Below are 22,529 nucleotides of genomic sequence, written 5' to 3'. Positions count from 1 at the left end.
TCGACTCGTTCGCCGGCTACTCGTATCATTTCATGCACCTTACTCATTATATTGTAGAAAAAACTGTGCTAATAGGAAGAATTACATCATCCGCTTATATATTTATCTGTATTATGTATATCTAAATAATTATTTAAGTATATACATCATACATATAGAGCAAAGTTGACTTAATTACACTCAGTGGCGCGCACTTCATAAATGCAAAAATGCACTGCCTACCCCGAGGACTGAATATGAACCTGTATTGGAGGAGAATTTCAATTTGAAAAAGAAAATTCCATTTTGTATAATTTGTATGTATAGAGCCTACCCTAGTTTCAAATCTTGAGCACGCCACTGTTTAACCTGAAAGTCTGAAAGGAACTAAAGTGTCAAAGATATAGATTGAACATCGAGTGAACGCAATTTAATCTGTATATTGTCTATAAAAAGTACCTTTGTCTGCCCGTATGTTCAGTTTTTGTATCTTGAAGAAAAAAAAACTAAAAAAAAACTTCGGATGGTAACCCTTTCTATAACAATAAGTATGGGATGAAAGGGCCTAAAAAATCGTAATTTTTTATGGAATTTTTCATAATGTATTTTATTTTTTTATTTATAAGATAATTGTATTACATATTTAAGAAATCGCATTTTACACATACAAAACGTGGCTAATTTCACTACTTTCCTACTATTATATTACTAGTTACTTCTTACTATAAATATAAATACTTCTACTATAAATAAGGGGTTTTCCTAAAAAAGTTAACGTAATAGGTGAAAAATTTAACATTTTCCGGTCGTAGCCACAGCCGGTGATAAGCCTCGTTCCACAATTTCATCATCACCACCTGAAGTGAAGCGAGGCGGCTGATGCAACCGCGCGACCACTTCACTCATGCGGTGATTACTGCTATGACTCGTCTTCTCGAGGGTTTTCACTCGTTTTGCAATTTGTAATGCTTATGACTTGCGTTCTACTAGACCTTGTATGTCAAAATTACTTATTTTGAGTCAACGTTAACGAGACAGGACTATCCTTATACGATGTGGAGCTTACATTATATTGCGGATTTGCGTAAAGGGTTCGAATCAATATCTGGTGTTACTATACCAATGATCAGGTGTGATTGCAGTTTAAAAAACTTGTAAAGGACGAGAAAAAATACACTAGTACTTGTAGATTTATAAAACCATATGTTATATATTACTACCAATGATCGGTACTGACGCCTGTGCTCTCGTGAGTGTCACTAACTTCCTAATTGAAGGCTAAAAATTTCTTGGAATTAAAAAAACTATTTACTCAGCATACTCACTGACAGTTAAATTATTTGATACCTACAGTATTTAGCACTGTTATTTGCCCACAGGTTCGATGAAGTAATATATGACGGCTGCTTGGATTGACTAGAAGACTAGCTCATTTGATCGAGTGCTTCATGATGTACCTCAGTCATTACCGAGTGAGACTGTTGAGCAAGGTCGGACTAACGGTTTAATGCCACGTGAAAGATTATAATTTATAATACAAGTCATTTAACTTTATTTAAGGTATCTTATCAGAGAATGATTACGCTATATAAAACGTAAACAACTCGCTCGCTCAACGATTAGTAAGAAAAATCTGAGAAAATCCATACATCTTCTTATCTTAACATCAACATTTTGTCAGAGCGCCTGTCAAAAACATGTTTGTCAAAGAAAATTACATATTTTTGGGAAATCCACTTCATCTCGTCAAATTAAGGGCCCACCCACCTGTAGCCATTTATTTGTAAAAGGACAAGTTACAAACGATTTTTGACTGAGGGCTATTATATTAAAAAAAAAAACTGCTAAATTCCTACAACTTGTTTATTAGGAAATTAATCGTAACTATTCCCTACCTACACTAACCTGCTTTGTATTTTTGTAACAATAGTTTCTTTAATCTTTTATTTTTATAACTAATTTTATTAGTGAGTATTAAGAAGATATTCATAGTTTAAAACCGTGACGTCAGAAACTCATGATATCAAACACCATGGTAACATTTCACACTCTGGTCTAAGCTACTGTCATGTATGAAACATGACCCTTAATGTAGCCGTCAAATATCCCTTGTCAGACAGGCCCTTAACTTGTAGCGTCCTAAACCGAGCGAAATTAAACTAAACATGTTGTTAGCGTTAACTTGCAAAACATCATTTATCAAAATCGCTTGTCAAAACAAACTATCTAAACAACAAAGTCATCTCAACACTACATTTCATTTTAAACCTTATCGTAATTGTTATACGGTTTAAAATTACTTCAGCTCTCATTCCTAGTATGAAAATGGATGTATATAGGAAAATGAGCTTTATAGTGTTTACAAAGGTATAATACTTGCCACTGGAAATTCAACCGTATCACGCAACTAATAGAGGTGTTGTTTACAGTTGATCGGTCAATATGTGGCAGCTATTGCATCATGTCCAGTAGGTATACAAGATCAAGGGCATGCAGACCTTTCTTGATCAATGACTCTCTCATGGGTGTGTCGGTGCCGTTACTATGTCAGACGCGTAATATGCTGGAAAATTACGTGAACTTGAGGAAAATAAACCGTTTATTATAAAAACTGTAACGGCGGGGTGTTTGTTTATCTCCGTATACAACGTGTCCCAAAATTCAACGATAAGCGGGCGCCAAAAGATTGACCTGCTCATGAGCACTTAAGGAAAAATAATAAAAAAAATATACCTAAATTTTTTTTTTAGTTACAAAATAAATTTTAAAATTCTTTGAAAATTTACACCTTGTATGATATTTTGAACTACCGCAGCTACAATTTCTTAAATATGCTTAAGATTTTTTTTGTATCGGAACCTAAGTAGTACTACTATTCACCACAACTCTTAAAAACACCACAATGCCCGCAGTTTTTACACAAAAAAATATCAAAATATTTTTTTTCCCTCAAATTTTTAAAGATTTTTACTTTCAGTCTACTTTGACTCATGGTCTTGCAAAAAAAAGTATGAACACCGCTATGGCAAGTTATTTTCAAAGTTGACGCAACTAATCAAGATTTCAAAATAGTATAATACCCTAGGATAACTAGTCGCAAAAAAAAAATATGCGTACCATTTGTAAACAAGAACTAAATTTCTAAAATGTTTTTGCTCCTAGAAATCACTTTTACTTTATGCACAAAATGATGTGAGTCATACGTTGCAATTTCCTAGAATTTTAATGGAACGAACGATAACATTTAAAAATAAGAGAGAGAGAGAGAGAGAAAGATAGCGATAAGTATACGTTAGAGAGGGATAGACAGATGTTCTTTGTTGAATGACAATGATGCAGGTAAAGAAAATCCTGTTCCCAGCAAGTCAGTACGCTCTGCTCCTTTGTTTACTGCGCAACTTTCCGTATTCAATTGACGTGGCTCTCGTACTAACGACTTTTGGCTTTGCATTTTGGACTGGACTTAAGTGATCTGCAAACTGAACTGACCTGGCATTATTTTGGACTGTGCCTGTGTTTTGTGAATTGGACTTTTGGTGTATTTTGGACTGTTTAGCGTTATCATGCCGCAACCATACACGCCGATGGAATACGCTAACATGCATCTCATTTATGGAGAATGTCGGTGCAATGCTAACGCTGCTAGCAGATTGTATCGAGAAAGGTACCCAAACGCTCAAAGATATCCAGATTATCGGGTATTTATGAATGTGCATCAAGCGTTTTCGGAGGGTCGTTTGCCGTCAGCTAGAAGAAACGCTGGAAGACCTAGATCGGAATGCGATGAAGAAGTTCTCAATGAAATAAACATTGATTCAACTACCTCAGTGCGTGCCATAGAAGCAGCTACGGGAATCCCAAAAAGTTCAGCACATCGAATACTAAAACGTCATCGGCTACACCCATATCATTACAGACGTGTACAAACGTTACTATCACGGGACTATCCACTGCGGATCGCATTTTGCCGAGTGATGCTTCAAAAGCATCGGGAAGATCCTCAGTTCTTGGATAAAGTACTATGGTCGGATGAAACAACCTGCAAGAAAGATGGCTATTTAAATCTTCACAACCTACACAGCTGGAGCAATGAGAATCCGCACCTGATGAGAGAAGACAAATCCCAATATCAATTTAAGGTCAACTTATGGACGGGCATTTTAAATGGAAAAGTGATTGGGCCTTTTGAATTACAAGGAAACTTAGATGGGGACAGTTATTTGAACTTTTTACAAAATGATTTGCAAGAATTACTAGAAGACGTCCCCCTAAGCGACCTTCAAAATATGTGGTATCAAAATGATGGTTGCCCAGCTCACTACGCTCGTCCTGTGAGACAATACCTAGACCACGAGTATCCGGGGCGTTGGATCGGGCGACTTGGTCCTATCCTATGGCCACCCCGATCACCCGACCTAAACCCCCTGGATTTCTTTTATTGGGGTTGTCTCAAAGACAGGATCTACGCAAAACCGATTACGACATTGGACGAGCTTCGGCAAAAAATCACTCAGGCTGCGGCACATATCAATGCTAGAAGATATGCGCGAAAAATAAAACGGTCGTTTTTAAGGCGATGTCGTGCCTGTATTAATGCCGGTGGAAAACAATTCGAACATTTACTTTAATGTTGTGTAATTAAAATAACAAACACATTTTTGGAACATAGTAAAATTTATTACTAACAACAAGAACAATTAAGAAATTTGGTTCTTGTTTACAAATGGTACGCATATTTTTTTTTGTGACTAGTTATCCTAGGGTATTATACTATTTTGAAATCTTGATTAGTTGCGTCAACTTTGAAAATAACTTGCCATAGCGGTGTTCATACTTTTTTTTGCAAGACCATGAGTCAAAGTAGACTGAAAGTAAAAATCTTTAAAAATTTGAGGGAAAAAAAATATTTTGATATTTTTTTGTGTAAAAACTGCGGGCATTGTGGTGTTTTTAAGAGTTGTGGTGAATAGTAGTACTACTTAGGTTCCGATACAAAAAAAATCTTAAGCATATTTAAGAAATTGTAGCTGCGGTAGTTCAAAATATCATACAAGGTGTAAATTTTCAAAGAATTTTAAAATTTATTTTGTAACTAAAAAAAAAATTTAGGTATATTTTTTTTATTATTTTTCCTTAAGTGCTCATGAGCAGGTCAATCTTTTGGCGCCCGCTTATCGTTGAATTTTGGGACACGTTGTATAAACAAAGTCGGTTGGTTATTCTATATACAACTCATTTGAGCAAATGTAGACAAAACTTGCCACAGAGAGATTTAATATAGTCTGAAATGGCATACAGGCTATATATATTGATATTTCCATGGGAATAACCACGGGGTAGGTTATAAAAATCCAGTCAGTTTCATAAATTTAGGTCTTAGCTAAGTCTTAGCTTTCGTAAGTCTATTAAGCTGTATTGGTTTATAATGTAAGTAACTTTAATAAACACCTATAAAAATATTTTTAGACAAACCCGCTAATCCGTATTGGAGTGGTATTGGCGTTGACTGTGACGAAACATCATTAAATAATAAGATGCTTATATCCCGTTTAGCACTAGTAAACAGAACAAGAAATTTGATCTTCCTTCAGCACAGCTTCAGTGACAGCTCCACAGCAATGCTGATTGGCAAGTTGGCAGCTAAGCTGTACTTCCCCGGATGATATCCAGTACAGTTAACTCATGTCAAATTTAATATAAACAATATTAATTTCATGTAGCACATGGAAAGGAAAATATATCGATGTTAATTAATAAAATTTAAGGATTTCTTAAAAGAATATAATTTATATAAATATAATTTAAAAATCATGTAGGTAAGTACTTGTTTTATCAAATTCAAGTAACAATGTTACTATACGTACTAAACTAAACAGAACAACAGTTGAAATATAGATCATCATGGCCGACAGAAGTTTTGGCTCGTGTTATCAAAAATTATCAAAAATTAAAATTATCATGTAATCACGTCTCAAAAAAATATAATATTTTTTTCAATGTAGTAGAATGATAAGGAACAATTTAAGACCAATTTAAAAAAGAGTCAACTAGCCTATTAGTTCTTACTACTACAATCCCAATACGTGAAGTAGCGGGCAAGTGCTAGTTCTACACGACCAAGTGAACAACCTATGCCCGATACCCAGGCGAGCGTAACCGGTTGCGCAAACTAGTGGTATAATAAAAAACACTCGTGACTCATTAGTTAATAGCTAGGTTATTTACTATTTAATTAAAAAGTTATCGTTACCTACTTTATTAAGATGTAGGTATAATAAACATGTTTGTACGTGCAAAAGGAAATCTTTATGTTTTAATAACTTCTAAGAAAGACGGAGATACCTATGATATTTTCTCGGTACATTATTTTTCACAGTCTAGAAAATTCTTAGGATCAGTGGAAAGTTGATTGACATTATAGGAGTAGTTAATTAAACTAATTAAGGTGTTTTCTGTAAGTACAATGCAGGCAACATTTGGTTTATTTTTACATGGTAATTAGTAAAAACAAGCAGACGGTCTACTTGATGGTAAGTGATAAACCGACTCTAGTCACAGAGCAGCGCTGCTGAGTTGACTTTCATGAGTCTGTAAACACTAAACTTGCAAATATAAAAATCCCTCTTTATCATTAGAATAAAAGGGGATTTTGAGTTTTTAAATCCACGACGCTGTTTCAATGCAGGTTGGTGGGTAAATGTTGATGCTAATGAATAGGATTCTTCCAGACACATGTGTGATATTGACTTCCCAACCCTTCGCAGATAATTTTTATAAACAATTTCTTGGAAAGTAGAGTTCCATTTTTCATAGCCCAACCCCGGGTTTGAACCCTGGACCTCATGAACTACAGCCACGTAGGCTAAGCACTGCCGACAGACAGCGTCAAGCGTGTTGACAACTTTATAATTACGATATTGTGAAGTTGATAACAAAAAACTACTTATACTTAATATATAGATGTGCGTGTGTTCCACACGAACTAGTTAGTGACCACGCCCCCTGCTCTCACCCTCCCTCGCCCCTCACCTCTCGCCCCTCCACGTCGCAGCCGATGAGGTAAGAGCGCAAAAAACTTCTTATAAAAGAAATATATCTAATTCTAAATTAATATTATACAGAGGTAAGATTTGTCTTGTTGATTGTTATTTGTGGCTCAGTAATTACTATACTAATAGCATTAACAACTGAGTCTTAGGGCCATAAATCATTTCTCTATATCTATCTCGCTTGCACTTATGGGTCTTATGGAGCCGTCTAGTGAAGGGTGTAACAATGAAAGACATATTATCGATAAGTAAAGTTTATTATCGTATCTTGTTCACAAAATTAAAAAAATTAACAATATTTGATTTAATATAATACATATTTCATATTATATAATTATTAACTAAATAAAATTAATCTTCATCTGAGTCTTCATCATCAGAATCTTCGTCTTCTGCCAAATTTATTATATATTAGTATCCATAGTGCGCAACGAGTAACACATGAATGTATTTATTTAATTGCAGTAAACACATTTATAGCAAAAAAAATACGCAATGCAATTACATTAGAAACCGACCAATCAGAATCGTCCAAATCATTATTGACTCATCATTAGCACGTGCGCAGGTAGCCGTTTATCGATAATTAGGGTGCGCAGGTAGGCGCGCTGCACATTCCTATCTTTTTTGACTTTTATGACCGGACGACTCAGATGATAATGCGCATACTATAGACCTATTTTGAAAATACCTTCACCAATGGAAATCTACTTTATTAGCGAGTAACATTAACTCTATTTTATTTCATTCTCACAGGAATGGGATCTAACATCAATAGTTTTTGCAGCGCATGTAAGCAAAACTTTTGTACACCTTGGGTTACATTATTGGAGTTTCAGGAAAGATCCCTAATTTTTTTGATAATATAATATAGCCTATAGCCTTCCTCGATAAATGGGCTATCTATCACTGAAAGTATTTTTCAAATCGGACCAGTAGTTCCCGAGATTAGCGCGTTCAATCAAACAAACTCTTCAGCTTTATAATATTAGTATAGATTGGGGGAAATTCCCCTTTTAGAAAAACAGAACCGAAGGTGATCGGGTGGCTATGATCACACCCCAACACTTTACTAAAATATAGAAAATGCCTTACTGCCAGTTTTTTTGAAGTGGGAACCGAACCAGGGCCGTCCGGTTAGAATGTAACGCTGGCCACTGCGTTAGAGTCGTCTCTACATACAGGGTGTCGAACCTACTCTAACTTACTGTACTGAAAAATATGTTCTGAAAGTGAACCACGAAAGTACAGTCACGCGCAAAAATGTCCGCGTGTTTCCTTTATTTGTTTGTTGTTGTCCGTCTGCGGATCGTTTACAAACACTCGTGTCCGCCGGCGGAGTCACACGGCACACGCCCGGGACTGTGACGACAGCACAATCTTTACCCTTTATTATTATTTTTTTAAAATCGCGTTTTGCTTTTGATTTGAGTTAATTAATAAGAGATTCTCACTTTTACTTGTCTTTTGTTTTTGATATTTTTTGTAGATTTTAATGGGATAGGTGAATTATTATTATTGATATTTTTTATCACACTTCACACTAGTATTATAAAGGCGAAAGTTTGTGTGTAAGTATGTTTGTTCCTCTTTTACGCTGCGGCTACTGAAGAGATTTGACTGAAATTTGGAATCGAAATAGATTTTACTTTGGATTAACACATAGGCTTGTACATATGTTTTCTGTGCTACATGTTCGAAAGGCAGGATCTGATGAGAAGACCCGGCAATATCAACAGTTGCTCTTTTGAAATCATCATTCTTTACAATGTTTTATTAATATGCTTTAATAATTCTACTTATTGTGTGATAATGAAAGCCGACCCATCTCTCTACAAGTATTTCTGTCATTAAAAAATTCTTAAAAAATAGGATTTCTCTTGACTGCTATCATGCATTTTGAAAAGCAATGATAAGGTCTAGACCTTATTATTGTACTACCTGTATCATGTTTAGGTATCTTCTAGGTCCTAGAAGATTCCTAAACATGTTATAGAAAACGTTTTCTTTTTGCTTCAGGTTTTAGAGTGGTAAAATAAGTATCGATTATGTACATTATCCACTGTTTATTATCTCGTAAGTAACACTGCAAGTGTGTGGTGACATAACCGAGCTTGCTCATTATAGTTGTGCGTCTCGCGGTCGCTGCGGTCTGGAGCTAACGTAAATACTGGAAAAGGTGTCATAATTACGAGAACTAGCGCTAATTGACACTGCCGTCATTATTTGTGTGCCGCCTCGTGGTTTGAGTTTAATGACTTTTCTTAACGACATTACTTTTACATTTTTTTACTTTTTAACTAAATGTAACTTCGGAGCACGGAGTCGCAGGTTCGAGTGGGTCTATGGTCTGGGCTGTGATATTTTAAGCTTTTTTTTTTCAAGAATTCAGCATGTGGGAAATTGGTGGGTTCCACCCCTTTGCCTCAGAGAGCATGTTAAGCTGTCGGTCCCATACATCAATGCATCTTCCAATCAGTGTCCGGTGGATTTACACGACGGAGGTCCTGGGTTCGATCCCCATCTGTGCTGGTTGAGGTTTTCTTAATTGGTCCAGGTCTAGTTGGTGGGAGGCTTCGGCTGTGGTTAGTTACCCCCCTACCGGTAAACCGTACCGCCAAGCGATTTAGCATTCCGGCAAGATGTCGTGTAGAAACCGAAAGGGTTGTGGATTTTCATCCTCCTCCTAACAAGTTGACCCGCATCCAACTTAGATTGCATCATCGCTTAACATTAGGTGCGATTGTAGTCAAGGGCTAACTTGTAATAAATAAAAAAAATCTGATAGGGAATGTTACTAGAGTAAAAATTCTCACCCAACCCGCATTACAGCAGGATGCTGGGTTTAAGCTCCAACTCCTCCAAATAAGGAGGGCGGCCTGACCTGGGGAACTGGTCTGATAATGATTTTCATCTTCAAATTTCATTCCATGATCATTACTTTACAATTTCAGAAAATATAATGAAATTTAAAATGATTAGACCGATTGGGTCAGGAGATCATCAATTTGTCATTAATGTCGTCAGCATCAATTAGTAGATATAGGTAAAAAGAAAAACCAATTATTTCTGCTGTGTGCCGGTAGAGACTAAACTGGATATTTTAAAAAATAACGTCACGAAATTGACGTTTAAAGTGTCTTCTAGCGCCTGTAGCTTTGTGACATGTCGATTCCCTTTCTACAAACGCTAACGCTTCGAAAATTAAAAAATCAGTATCGACAGGTCACAGGATAAAGTTGTCGATCGAATCTGTCATTCCCATACATTTTTTTTAGTTTTCGAAGCGTTAGCGTTTGTAGAAAGAGAATCGACGTACCACACGGCTAAGGCCCCTTGTTACTTCGTTGCTAACGTGAGTTTCTAGGGGCCTGCTTCTGCTTATCAGTTGGTGATTACTGAAACTAGAAAGTTTAGCAAGAATTGAATACATAGAAACCGTTCTGAGTGACGTAGAGTGGATGTGGAAAGAGTTGACCCAACGAGCTCCGACCGCCTCGTGACGTCACCAGAAAGCCTGCGCGCCTGGCAACAGCGCCCGCCTGACACTAGCCGTGCTGCGCGGCTCTGCGTGCATTTTACGATCGCGTGAAAATATTGGTACAACAGAGAAATATGTATTTCTTTATAATTCACATACACATAAGTTATGTAAGAACTTACAAGTTGTTGTTTCAGTAATTAGCTTGGTGACAATATTGTTAAAAGCTGGCGACTACTGGTCGACCCCCTACTGGACTTACGACATCAAGTTAGTCGCTGGATGCAGGCGGTTCAGGATCGTGGTATTTGGAAGTCCTTATAAAAAGGCCTATGTTCTGCAGTGCACGTCCATCGGCTAAAGTGTTGATGGTGATGATATTACTTGGTTAATGTTAATTTATTCTTAATTTTTAATTTGAATTCAATTTATTATTTTTAAATTATTTTGATTGTTTAATATTCATTTTGTAGTTTTAGATTTATTGTTGTAATTATTATTTCTGATTGCTCGAGAAACGAATTGGGAAACTGTAATGTTTCTCTGGGCATATTTCATGTGTATAAATAAATAAATAAATGATGAATATTAGTTCCAATGCCGAGCTAGGTTACCACAAAAAGTTGTGTTTTAACAAATATAATATCAATCGCAGCTAGACGCTGGTGTTGATGGTTTAAAGGTTAGTTATCTATTTTGTCTAAAAATGGTCACGTATTGCATGTATACGCATTGCGTAGTTTAGAATATTTTCGTACCTATATCTATACAGTATATAGCTATGCTAGGAGTATCTATCACAAATGAGGAGATCCGCAGAAGAGCCAAAGTCACCGACTCAACGTGTCGCGATGTTGAAGTGGTAATAGGAGGGGCACATCATTCGAAGAGCCGATGGAAGTTGGGGTCCCAAGGTGCTGGAATGGCGACCCGCACTAGAAAGCGCAGTGTTGGTCGATCTCCCACTAGGTGGACTGACGACATCGAGCGAGTCGCAGGAATTTACTGGATGCAGGCGGCTAAGGATCGTCATGTTTTTAAGTTCCTACAGAAGACCTATGTCCTGTAGTGGATATTCATCGGATGAAATGATGTTGATGATATTAATATTGTGAAATGTACCTATATGGACATACAGACAAGCCGTGACTGCGTACACAAGCATAGATATATAGATATAGTCGTAACAATGAGTGGAGTCCGTTCCGGTCCGTGGCCGCGCGAAATGTTTTTTGTCCGTTTTTTTGTCTGTGCGTTGGAAGCGAATCGGGACGACTCGCTCGTTGGCGATGCAAATGTGGGCTGCGGATTGATTTATCTGTATCTTTTGAGTTTTTTTGAGTCGAAGTCATCGTGAGAGACATTCCGTGCGGAGCGAGCAGCACGGCCATCGCTCAAGTGATTTGTCGGAACAAAACCAATTACACTCCGTCCGGGAGCTTGTTATTGCTGGAGCTGTGGCATTTATGAATTCAATTTATTTTTGTTACAAGTACGAGACGTAACTTGCCACAATAAAGTGTGTCTACAAAAGTGTGTAAAGACAGTCTTATCACTGACACATTGAGAAATATCATATAAGCCATTGAAACAAACAAATGTTTTATATCAGCCGATGGACTTCCAAGCACATCGGTCCGCCAGCATCCAGCGGCTCCCGGCAACCCGCTTTGATGTCTTCGGTCTACCTACTGGGGGGTCAATCTTCACTGTGCTTTCCTGTGCGGGGTCGCCATTCCAGCACCTTGGGACCCCAACGTCCATCGGCTCGTCGAACTATGTGGCCTGCCCATTGCTAATTCAGCTCCGCGACTCGCTGAGCTATGTCAGTGGCTATGGTTCGTCAGCGGATCTTCTCATTCAATGTATGAGGAAACAAATGTATCTGTCTACCATATTGGCAGACAGACCAAACGTAAATGTGAGTTTTACGTCAAAGTGCAGCTTAATTCTTTGTTGATTTTTGTCTGCTAGTAATTTAAAAAAATAAATCAATAAAAATATTTATATTAGGTAATTAACATTACTTTAATTTGCATTAATTAAAATATTATTATTTATTAGAAACGTTGCATACAATGAGCAACTTAGTTATGTACTTAACTACCTGAATGATAATAATACATAAGCAAACTTAACTTAGGTTAACACATTCATTGTCATTAAAATCTAACTACCCCGTTATAATAAAACAAACTAAACTAACTAACTAACAACTAAACTAACTATGTTACTCTAAATTGCCTAACTTGGCCTTCTGTGTAATATCTTAGCTAATATTATACTTAAATATACGCATTAGTAGGACAGTTTTCAGTAGTTGTGGAGCTTTTTGACACAAAGCACGTACGGGGAAGTACTACATAGGCAGCATTACTGTGTCCCGGTCAGAAGAGCATCGTTGTTTACTCTTACAGATACAAACACTGAAGGCTTAACACGCCGGAATAAGACATATTCTTTGCATTTCCGAAGTTTTGCGATGTTTTTCCACTGGTGTTTTTCTGTGATTTTCTTTTCGGCTTTTGCGAAATACGACCGACGCTACGTCAAGTGTCTATCGGTTTTTTACCGGATAGGTATACTTTGGAGACTGTGCACAGGAACTGTACAATGCAGTGCCTCCATCCCTATCCTACCACAGAACAGCGAGACGCCGTGAAAAATGGCATCCGTCCAATCGACTCGCACGAAACGTTTCGCATCATCGTTTCTAATAAGTTAAGATGTGGAATGTCTTTTCAGTAAGTTTGTTTCCTGAGATGTATCTACAATTTAAGCACCTTTAACGTAAGATATTTTTTTCTGATTGTGTAAGCGCCGTAGACTCCTTATGACTCCTCAGCGGCGTCACAGGGGAGTTTGGGCGAGCGCAAAAGCATCGCCTGATGGGGCCGGAAGGCAGAAGCAGAGTATCTACTTCTAGCAGAGCTTCTGCCTTCGGGCAGAAAAAAAAACTCAGTTAAGACGACTGAGACTTAGACCTCGGCTTAGAGGGCCGTTCGGGAAGGGTGTTTTGGCCTGAGTGTATTAGACCGAGCGCCCCCGAGATCGTAAGTTATTCAACGCAGGAGTGAATAGGCATCTCCTAGGTAAGCACGCATCGTCTTGGACCTCATCATTGCTTTCCATCAGACATGGGTGTAGTCTAGCGCATACAACATGAAAATATACAATAAATGCGGTTGTTATTTGATGTTAATTATATTGGTTGGCTAATAGATCACTGTTAGTGAATATGCCAGCTGGTCAAGTGTGTACGTGTAGAACTCGTGTGAAGAGTATTTCACAATGTACCACGTTTAAGCAAAGTAGGTATATTATTTTAAGACTTTTTGTAGGTTTTCCCGAATTTAAGAGATATTCCAAATATAAAGAAAAATTAATAAGTACTAATTTTTAATTATTTTCAGAATTTTAGGTTCTATAGTTTCGAAACCTTCTACGTCATTTTTCTTCAAGGAATTGGTCAATTTTCGTCTATTGAATTACCTGGAAACTATTTACTTAACAATTACATAAAACTTTAAGGGTCTGTATAGTATGACGAAGGTCCGGAGACCACAGGCTCTCACCACGTCTCAGTCAGGATGACGTCACTGGCCGCTGACCTACGGCAACCTGTCCAGCCTAGCGATCCAATTAAGCTAAACCTGTCTAGCCCTACATCGCAGATGGCGGGCTTCGAGCTAATGTTATTATTGAGAGATCGCTCTATCATCCCTTCCCTACCCCTTCCCTGCCTCTCACCCCCTTGATACGACTACGCTCACTTGAATTAATTCCATTATCATTCAGCTTGCATAACTAATGGATTTTAAACTATAATGTTGTATTGTAATCAATCACGTCAAGTAATAAAAACTATTAAAAATTAACCGATTTCAAAAACAATAAATTGTGATAAGCAAATAAAAGCAAAAAACATCCAATGTGCTATTTGCTAATAATATCGAAGGCGGTGCCCAGATAAATAAATACGTAGCGCTATTTTAATTACTAACTGTCGCGGCGCGGTTTCACCCGCGTGGTTTCCGTTCCCGTAGGAATACGGGGATAATATATAGCCTATTGCCTTCATCGATAAATAGGCTACTTAATACTGAAAGAATTTTTCAATTCGGACCAGCAGTTCCTGAGATTAGCGCGTTAAAGCAAACAAACAAACTCTTCAGCTTTATAATATTAGTTAACAGTTTGTTTACACAATAGGTGTGTATAATTGTCCAGCGGACGGCCGCGATGTTTTGAATAAATTAATATCTACAACAACACAATAGGGGAAAACCCAAAGAAAAATCATGAAAGTCCATTTTGATGTTTTTGTATTATGCTAACGTTCGATTTATTATGTAGTGCGAAGGCCACTGAGTCAGCTAGCTGAACTCTATTTAAATTTTGAAATTTCAGGAAGTTATCGAAAATTCAGCAATGCGGTAACCTTTGGACCGTAACCCGACACTTAAATTATACGCATTACATATACACATACATACGCGTTACAGACGGACAAGCCGACACGCCCGTCATTGTATGCTAATGATTCGGCCGGCAGCAGTCCAGCAATCATCGTTCTTATCACTTGATAGATACCCATGACACGTGTAAACTGTTATGTGTAAAAGCTACCTTGTTTTTTAGCGTTAAGAACCATATTTGTTTGGAATTATTTGTCTAAGTATTTGATTAGACTCCATCGATTAGTTGACCCTTGTAGGCTTACTTTACAAGCAGCTTTGTAAATTTCAACTAGTTGTAGAAACTCTACCATCGCCATCGGTTCAAGAGGCAATTTGCGCTGAGAAGAACCAGCAAGAAACACAACAGTTGCTCTTTTAAAATCATTATTCTGAAAAGCCGTGATAGCCCATACGACCTCTGTCTCCGATTCCGGAGGGTTTGGGTTTGTATCCGGTCCGGGGTATGCACCTCCAACTTTTCAATTGTGTGCATTTTAAGAAATTAAATAACACGTGTCGGTGAGGGAACAACATCGTGAGGAAACCTGCATACCAAAGAATTTTCATAATTCTTTTCGTATGTGAAGTCTGCCAATACACTATGGGCTAGCGTGGTGAACTATTGGCCTAACCCGTCTCATTCTGAGAGGAGACTCGAGCTCAGCAGTGAGCCGATTATGGGTTGATCAAATCAAATAGAAAAACGTGATCTCTAGAAGTGAATGAAATTGTGAAAATTCAACATTTCGTAGCCCGAAGCTCTACGTCCGATCAGAACCCAAATAGGTTAACAATTGGGCCACCGAGGTAGTTGGGTAGGTATCCTGACAAACTGCCACAGATTAATTGCACCGACACAAAGCAGAGTCGTGACCCCAAGTTCGTTGACCCGCCGTTATTACTCATTTATTTCCAATATTTCGTAAATTGTAAACGCATTATAATGCAATCAGCTGCAATGATAACAGAACAATCGACCGTACATATACCATTTACATTATAATAATCCAAAAACTTTTATTTTGTACCTATCTATCAAATTCTAAAATACCTAGAGGTCGAGGGTTCGATCCCCGTCCGGTAGACATTGTTGTACTCAATCCTAACAGTCTTTTCCGACTAATTTGGAGGAACGGCAATATAGCTTATATTTAAAAGATTTATGGCAAATATTAAAAAACTATGAAATCTCCAGGTATCTATAGGTATTATCTCCGTATTTCCATAGGAACAGAAAATACGCAGGTGAAACTGCGTGACGAATGATGGACATTAAGATAAAGTAAACCCAATATCGCATAGCCCAGCCCGTTTCCACAAACCTAGAACTTCATGATAAATAATTATAACCGAATGAGTTAACGTAGTTCCAAGTATAAAACAATCAGTCAAATGATTAACTGAATCATCTAACAGTAGCCCAACAACTGTACGCACTGTTTGTATAGACGCGACAAAAACGCCGCCGCCGCGTTCCTAGAAGCGCAGTAGGAAAACTGCACACGAGAAAAAACAACCACATTTGTATAATAGTTTAATTGGAGCAGCTGTGCTCTCCGCGCACTGTGGGTAACTGTACATAACGAGATTGCACGCCATCGCTACTGTAATGTTATGTCGAAGTTGATGTCTTTGATAATTTGAGGCTGTTTTAGCTATGAATTCTCGTGTCGACAATTTTTGGTTAAACTTAAGAAAACGAAAAATATGACAAAAACAGATGATCCAAATTCATTTTTATCTAATCAGTTACTCAATTTTCACACACTAAATCGTGTTTGCAACACGTGGACATGAACGTTTGAACTCCTTTCGTCTTTAGTGACTAAAAATGGACACTCGATAGGGTTGCAACTTGCAAGCAAGTGCTTGTAGACAACCCATTGCAAGCAAGTGCAAAGCAACCTAAAAGTCCCAAGTCCCAAGTCCTCGATCATGACATTTGAGTTGATTTGTTGACGTTTGGCAAGCTTGAGGATGGCGTTAAAGTATACACAAATATAATATTTACTATAATTTTACAATAGTATAATTTATAAGTAAACAAAGCAAAGCATTATCAATAGCACAGGAGTTTTTGCAGTAGTAACTGTATTCGTAGGTAAATCTACAGTGCGCGTTGGCCCCGCGGTAAAAGTTAAACTAAGCCCAGTATGGCGTCTCAAAGAGGCCGCGCTCTGATCTCGTTACTGCGATCTGTGAACTGTGTGTAGTTCTGAGAGCATCTTGCTCTGCTCACATTACAATTTTCTATTTTATTTAATTACTAGCCCAAGCCCGCAACTTCGTCCGCGTGAAATTTAGTTTATCCCAAATCCCGCGGGAACCATCGATTTTTCCGGGAAATAAGGTACCTTAGACGCTGCTCAATAACTTCCTGTATCTTCTAGTGAACGTTCCATTCAAATCGGTTCAGCTGACAATGATTATTTTAAATTTCAAAATGTTCTCAGCATGTTTTGATATTTTACTCTAAAACGCCTTATTAGTTTGAAACTTACAGATTTTACAAATGTAAATAAGTTCTAATTTTTCATACTTCGAATATACCTAACACTGCTATCTTTAGTATCTTGTACATATATAATCTGTGGCATGGAATCAACGTTTTACGAACGCAAACAAGGCCACCCTTTACACCGCAGCGCTAACTCGCTGTGTAAATATTTTGCAGTGTCCGCTCGTCGGCGCCCGCGCACCCCGCCCGCGCCCCTCCCTCGCCCGGCCTAGCAACCGCTTACACGTGGCAGAAAAAGTTGCCAAACAAACTCATCGTTAACGACTCGACGCAATCTTTATTTTACGATTTAACGTTTCTGCGATTTATAAAGTTTAACTTACTGAATTACTTGTGTGTTGTTTTTTGTTTGTGCGAATCAGGACTTCCTCGATACCCGGTAATGCTTGTAAATGTAATGCCTTCCGAATACATTTTTCAATTGAGATGGCGGATTGATGTAATATTTTAGTTGGGAAAATGTCAACAGTGAAACTTGGCTTATTAATATTTTGGAACCAGTGGGTAGGTACATACCTATAGTCTGTAGGTAGGAAATAAAACCTTCGTGAAAAGGTGGAACAAGTGTATTGTTATATCCTTAATGATACGCTTGTTTCACGTCTATTGCTACATTTTTCATCATCATCATTTTGTCAACCTATTTTAGGAACAGAGTCAAGAATCTCCCTTCCTTAGATTTTGTTTTTACCCGACTGCGTCAGAAGGAGGGTAATGTTTTTCGAGCGTATGTATGTGTGTATGTATGTCCATTTCTTTGGCACCCCCTACAGCCCAAACGGCTGGACAGATTTTGACATGTGAGGTGTCACTGACTTCGTTAGAGTTGTGGTAGCGACATAGACTATATAAATTTTCAAAATGGCGCCCGTAAATGAAAAAAAGGTGGGGAGTGGGTAAGTTTTTTTTTCTTTACCGTACCGAATAATAATATGGGTATCAAATGAAAGGTCGTAAAAAGACAATTTCAAAAATATATAGGTATGTTAATATAACTGTTTTAACACATATTTTCAAAAAAAGCGTACCAATTATATTGGGACCATCGAAGTAAAATTTACTAACTAGAATGAATTAAAGAATAGCATTGTCTGTACTTACTTATATTTAAAATAAAAGGTATGTCTTGAAGAAACTAATGAACTAACTAATTAATGAACTGAAAGGAAAAAACCAAGTAGGTATGTATCAAAATATCTGTATTAAGTTCTGACTCAATTCTTTGTGGTGCTGCAGGCGGGGACAAATACTTTCTTATGAGCAAATAATGAAATACCTATGTTTGTCACATAAAGAATTTAGTCAGAACTTTATACAGATATTGTAATTTGTTTAAAAATTTACAGGTTTTTTTGTTTTTATAATAATATTTTTTTAATATTACCGTATAAAATGTTTCTGTTTATCACCCTAGAGTTGTCTTCCGACTGTAACACTTAGGTACCAGCGCAGTCGACAGAAGTAAATGAATCCCCAGTAGGTAAGAGGGTGGCGACGCATCGAGTCGACAACTTTACGACCACTTTACGGCAGAAGTGGGATCGGTTTACGACCATGTCTAATGAGAACACGGAAAAAATACCTACTTAACAAAATTTTAATAAAAAAAATTCAACCGACTTCCAACTCTAAAATAACCTAAACTAAAAAGCAAAAAATAACATCTTACCTATGTGCTACCTTCTGATCAGTTTGAAGGCGGTGCCAAGCCAGTGATGTTTTAATTCAAGCCATTTAAATTACACAATTTCTGTGGTTCTTTTAGAAACGGCTTTAATTAAAACATGACACTGGATTGGCACCGCCTTCAAACTGATCAGAAGGTAGCACATAGGTAAGATGTTATTTTTTGCTTTTTAGTTTAGGTTATTTTAGAGTTGGAAGTCGGTTGAATTTTTTTTATTAAAATTTTTATTTTTTAATTTTTAGTGTTAGCACACCTAACTGAGTGTGAACAAAAATTAATGAGCAATTAGTTGAAACGTTATTTTCTTATGATAAGTATCTAAGTCCTACAATACCAATTTTAAAAATACTACCTTAACTCATATACAAAATTTCACTCCCCCTTTATCCACATGTAATATAAATATTCAGAAAAACGTGAAAGGTGACTGTCCTCCGTCTTCATCACCAGACCCCCCTATGCAGTCACAATCCATATGGGTGGAAAGTTCTCATCAATATAAAATTGATCAAGTCCAAACACAAGGTAGCTACTGTGAACCGTCGAGGAGTTCACTTAATTCTCCTTCATCTTCATCACCAGATCTTTAATACAGTCACTACCTATCCAGGTGGAAAGTTCTCATCAATACAAAATTATCAAGTCAAAACACAAGGTAGCTACTGTGAACCGTCGAGGAGTTCCCTTAACTATTCTTCGTCTTCATCACCAGACCCCTAATACAGTCGTAACCCATCTAGGTGGAAAGTTCTCATCAATACAAATTTTTCAAGTCCAAACACAAGGTAGCTACTGTGAACCGTCGAGGAGTTCTCTTCACTGTCCTTTGTCTTCATCATCAGACCCTTAATACAGTCACAACCCATCTAGGTGGAAAGTTCTCATCAATACAAATAAATCAAGCCCAAACAAAAGGTACCTGCTGTAAATCGTTGACGAGTTCCATCGTCTGTATATCAGCTCCATCATCAGACCAACTCCAGACCTTCATAAAATTGTAGTGGTTTAAAATACCTTATAGAAACACTAACAAACGCACTAGCTGTCTCTACGATTTTCGAAAGTTCCTCTCGATTTCTCCAGGATGCCATCATCAGATCCTGACATGAAAAAAATGGGACCACCCTGGAATTAAACCCTTCAAAACAAAAAAAGAATTTTCAAAATCGGTCCACAAATGACGGAATTATCGCTGGACATACATAAAAAAAAAAAAAAAAAAAAAAAAAAAAAAAACATACATACAGTCGAACGTAGAACCTCCTCCTTTTTGGAAGTCGGTTAATAACATAACTACCAACGTCTCTGAACATTTTTAATATACAGCTATAGCAGGTTATAGAGTTAGTTTTTAATTTACATTAAATCCTCTTAAATTGTTTTATAACCAAGTAGGTAGATGATACTTAACTATATTTTTACGATTTAAATGATGCAACTATATTTGTTAAATATTTGTTTGTGATTATAATTATACCTAATCACAAATCGAAATACACACATATTTCAATAATATAATCATAATCATATCAAAATAATCTGTTTTCCGATCAAATGATTTAATAATTTTAAAAGTACACAGAACATTTCAGATTTAATACATTTATTTAAGTAGGTATGTAGATAGGTATTTTATTTTATTAATATTTTGTGGTTGTATTAAATTTTAGCAAGATCGCCTACGTTAAATTCAAAAAGATTTAATTTTTCTTAGTAGCATTATTCACGTCGTTTTCCTTGCGTTCTTCACAATAACCTTACAAAACTATTTACTATTTTGTTATTTATTATTTTGACTGTTACCAATTCTGACAATGACTTTACTCACTGGATCTAAGATTCTAAAATTAACAACCAATTTTTTTTTATTCTTTACAAGTTAGCCCTTGACTACAATTTCACCTGGTGGTAAGTGATGATGCAGTTTATGATGGAAGCTGTCTTCTCTAACTCAGCGGGCTAACTTGTTAGGAGGAAGATGAAAATCCACACACCTTTCGGTTTCTACACGACATCGCTAAATCGCTTGGCGATACGTCTTTGCCGGTAGGGTGGTAACTAGCCACGGCCGAAGCCTCCCACCGGCCAGACCTGGACCAACTAAGAAAATCTCAATCGGCACAGGTGGGGATCGAACCCAGGGCCTCCGTATTGTAAATCCACCGCGCATACCATTGCGCCACGGAGGCCGTCAAAATGTTTTTTATATCCATCGAGTATTCTGTACTTAAGTATATCCATAATCTACAAACGTCCCAAATAAATAATAATAATTAAAATGAAAAAATCCAATTTACCCAAACCTCTCCGTCAGTTGTGCGTATAGACGTATCAAAATACGCCGTACAGACACGTAGTCTAATAAGCAATTTGGACAAAAGCAAGCGACCCCAAGCCATCAACCAGCACACGGCGGCTTATCGCGAGATTATTGCGAGCGGAGCCGGGGGGCGCAGCTATCTGCAGCGACGCATTTGTGAGCCCGAATTTACGAGACACTTTTACGAGTGCCAAATAGGCGGCACCCGGTTTACGAGCGCCCTGTATACGCGCACCCTGTGTATTGTGTGAGCACCCTGTGAGGGAGCCGATCTGCGCAGCTGTATGCCGAACTCAATGTTGTACTGTTTCTACTTATTGGATTAGGTACTCGACGTTTTATTTTTTTTAATGAAAAAAAAAACTATCATTACAGATCTGAATAACTCGACTAGCTGACGCCGCGCGGTTTCACCCGCGTGGTGCCCGTTCCCGTAGGAATACGGGGATAATATATAGCTTATAGCCTTCCTCGATAAACGAGCTATCTAACGCTGAAAGAATTTTTCAAATCGGACCAGTAGTTCTTGAGATTAGCGCGTTCAAGCAAACAAACATACAAACTCTTCAGCTTTATAGTATTAGTGTAGATAGGTAGACTAGGTACTTACCTACCATTGCAATATATTTTTAGTGAAATATAATGTGAAAAAATGTACTTAGTACATATTTTCTAGTGTCATACTGTCTATGTACCTATGTGCATTTTTAGCATATTACCTATTTGGTATATTCTTTCTAATATTCAGTACATAAGTAAAATAAAGTATTTTGGATCTGTCTAGACTCTAGAGCTAGACGGTCGGATGTGACGTAATTAATTAATTTCCTAGGTAGGTAGGTTTTTTTTTTCATTTTTTTAAAAAAAAAAGGTAGATATAGATATACCTAACTATGGTACGATTCACGGAATTATATTGATATACCAAAAGGTGGCATAGCTCCCTTATTAAGGAAATTATGAGTAATTTTATGATTGCTCCCAAGCGCGCCCTCGCCCTGAGCAGTGCACACCGCACCGGAAGCGTTTTGAAAG

The sequence above is a fragment of the Bicyclus anynana genome, chromosome 19 (genome assembly GCF_947172395.1).
Source record: "Bicyclus anynana chromosome 19, ilBicAnyn1.1, whole genome shotgun sequence".
NCBI lineage: Eukaryota > Metazoa > Arthropoda > Insecta > Lepidoptera > Nymphalidae > Bicyclus > Bicyclus anynana.
Note: the sequence above shows the minus strand (reverse complement) of the source record.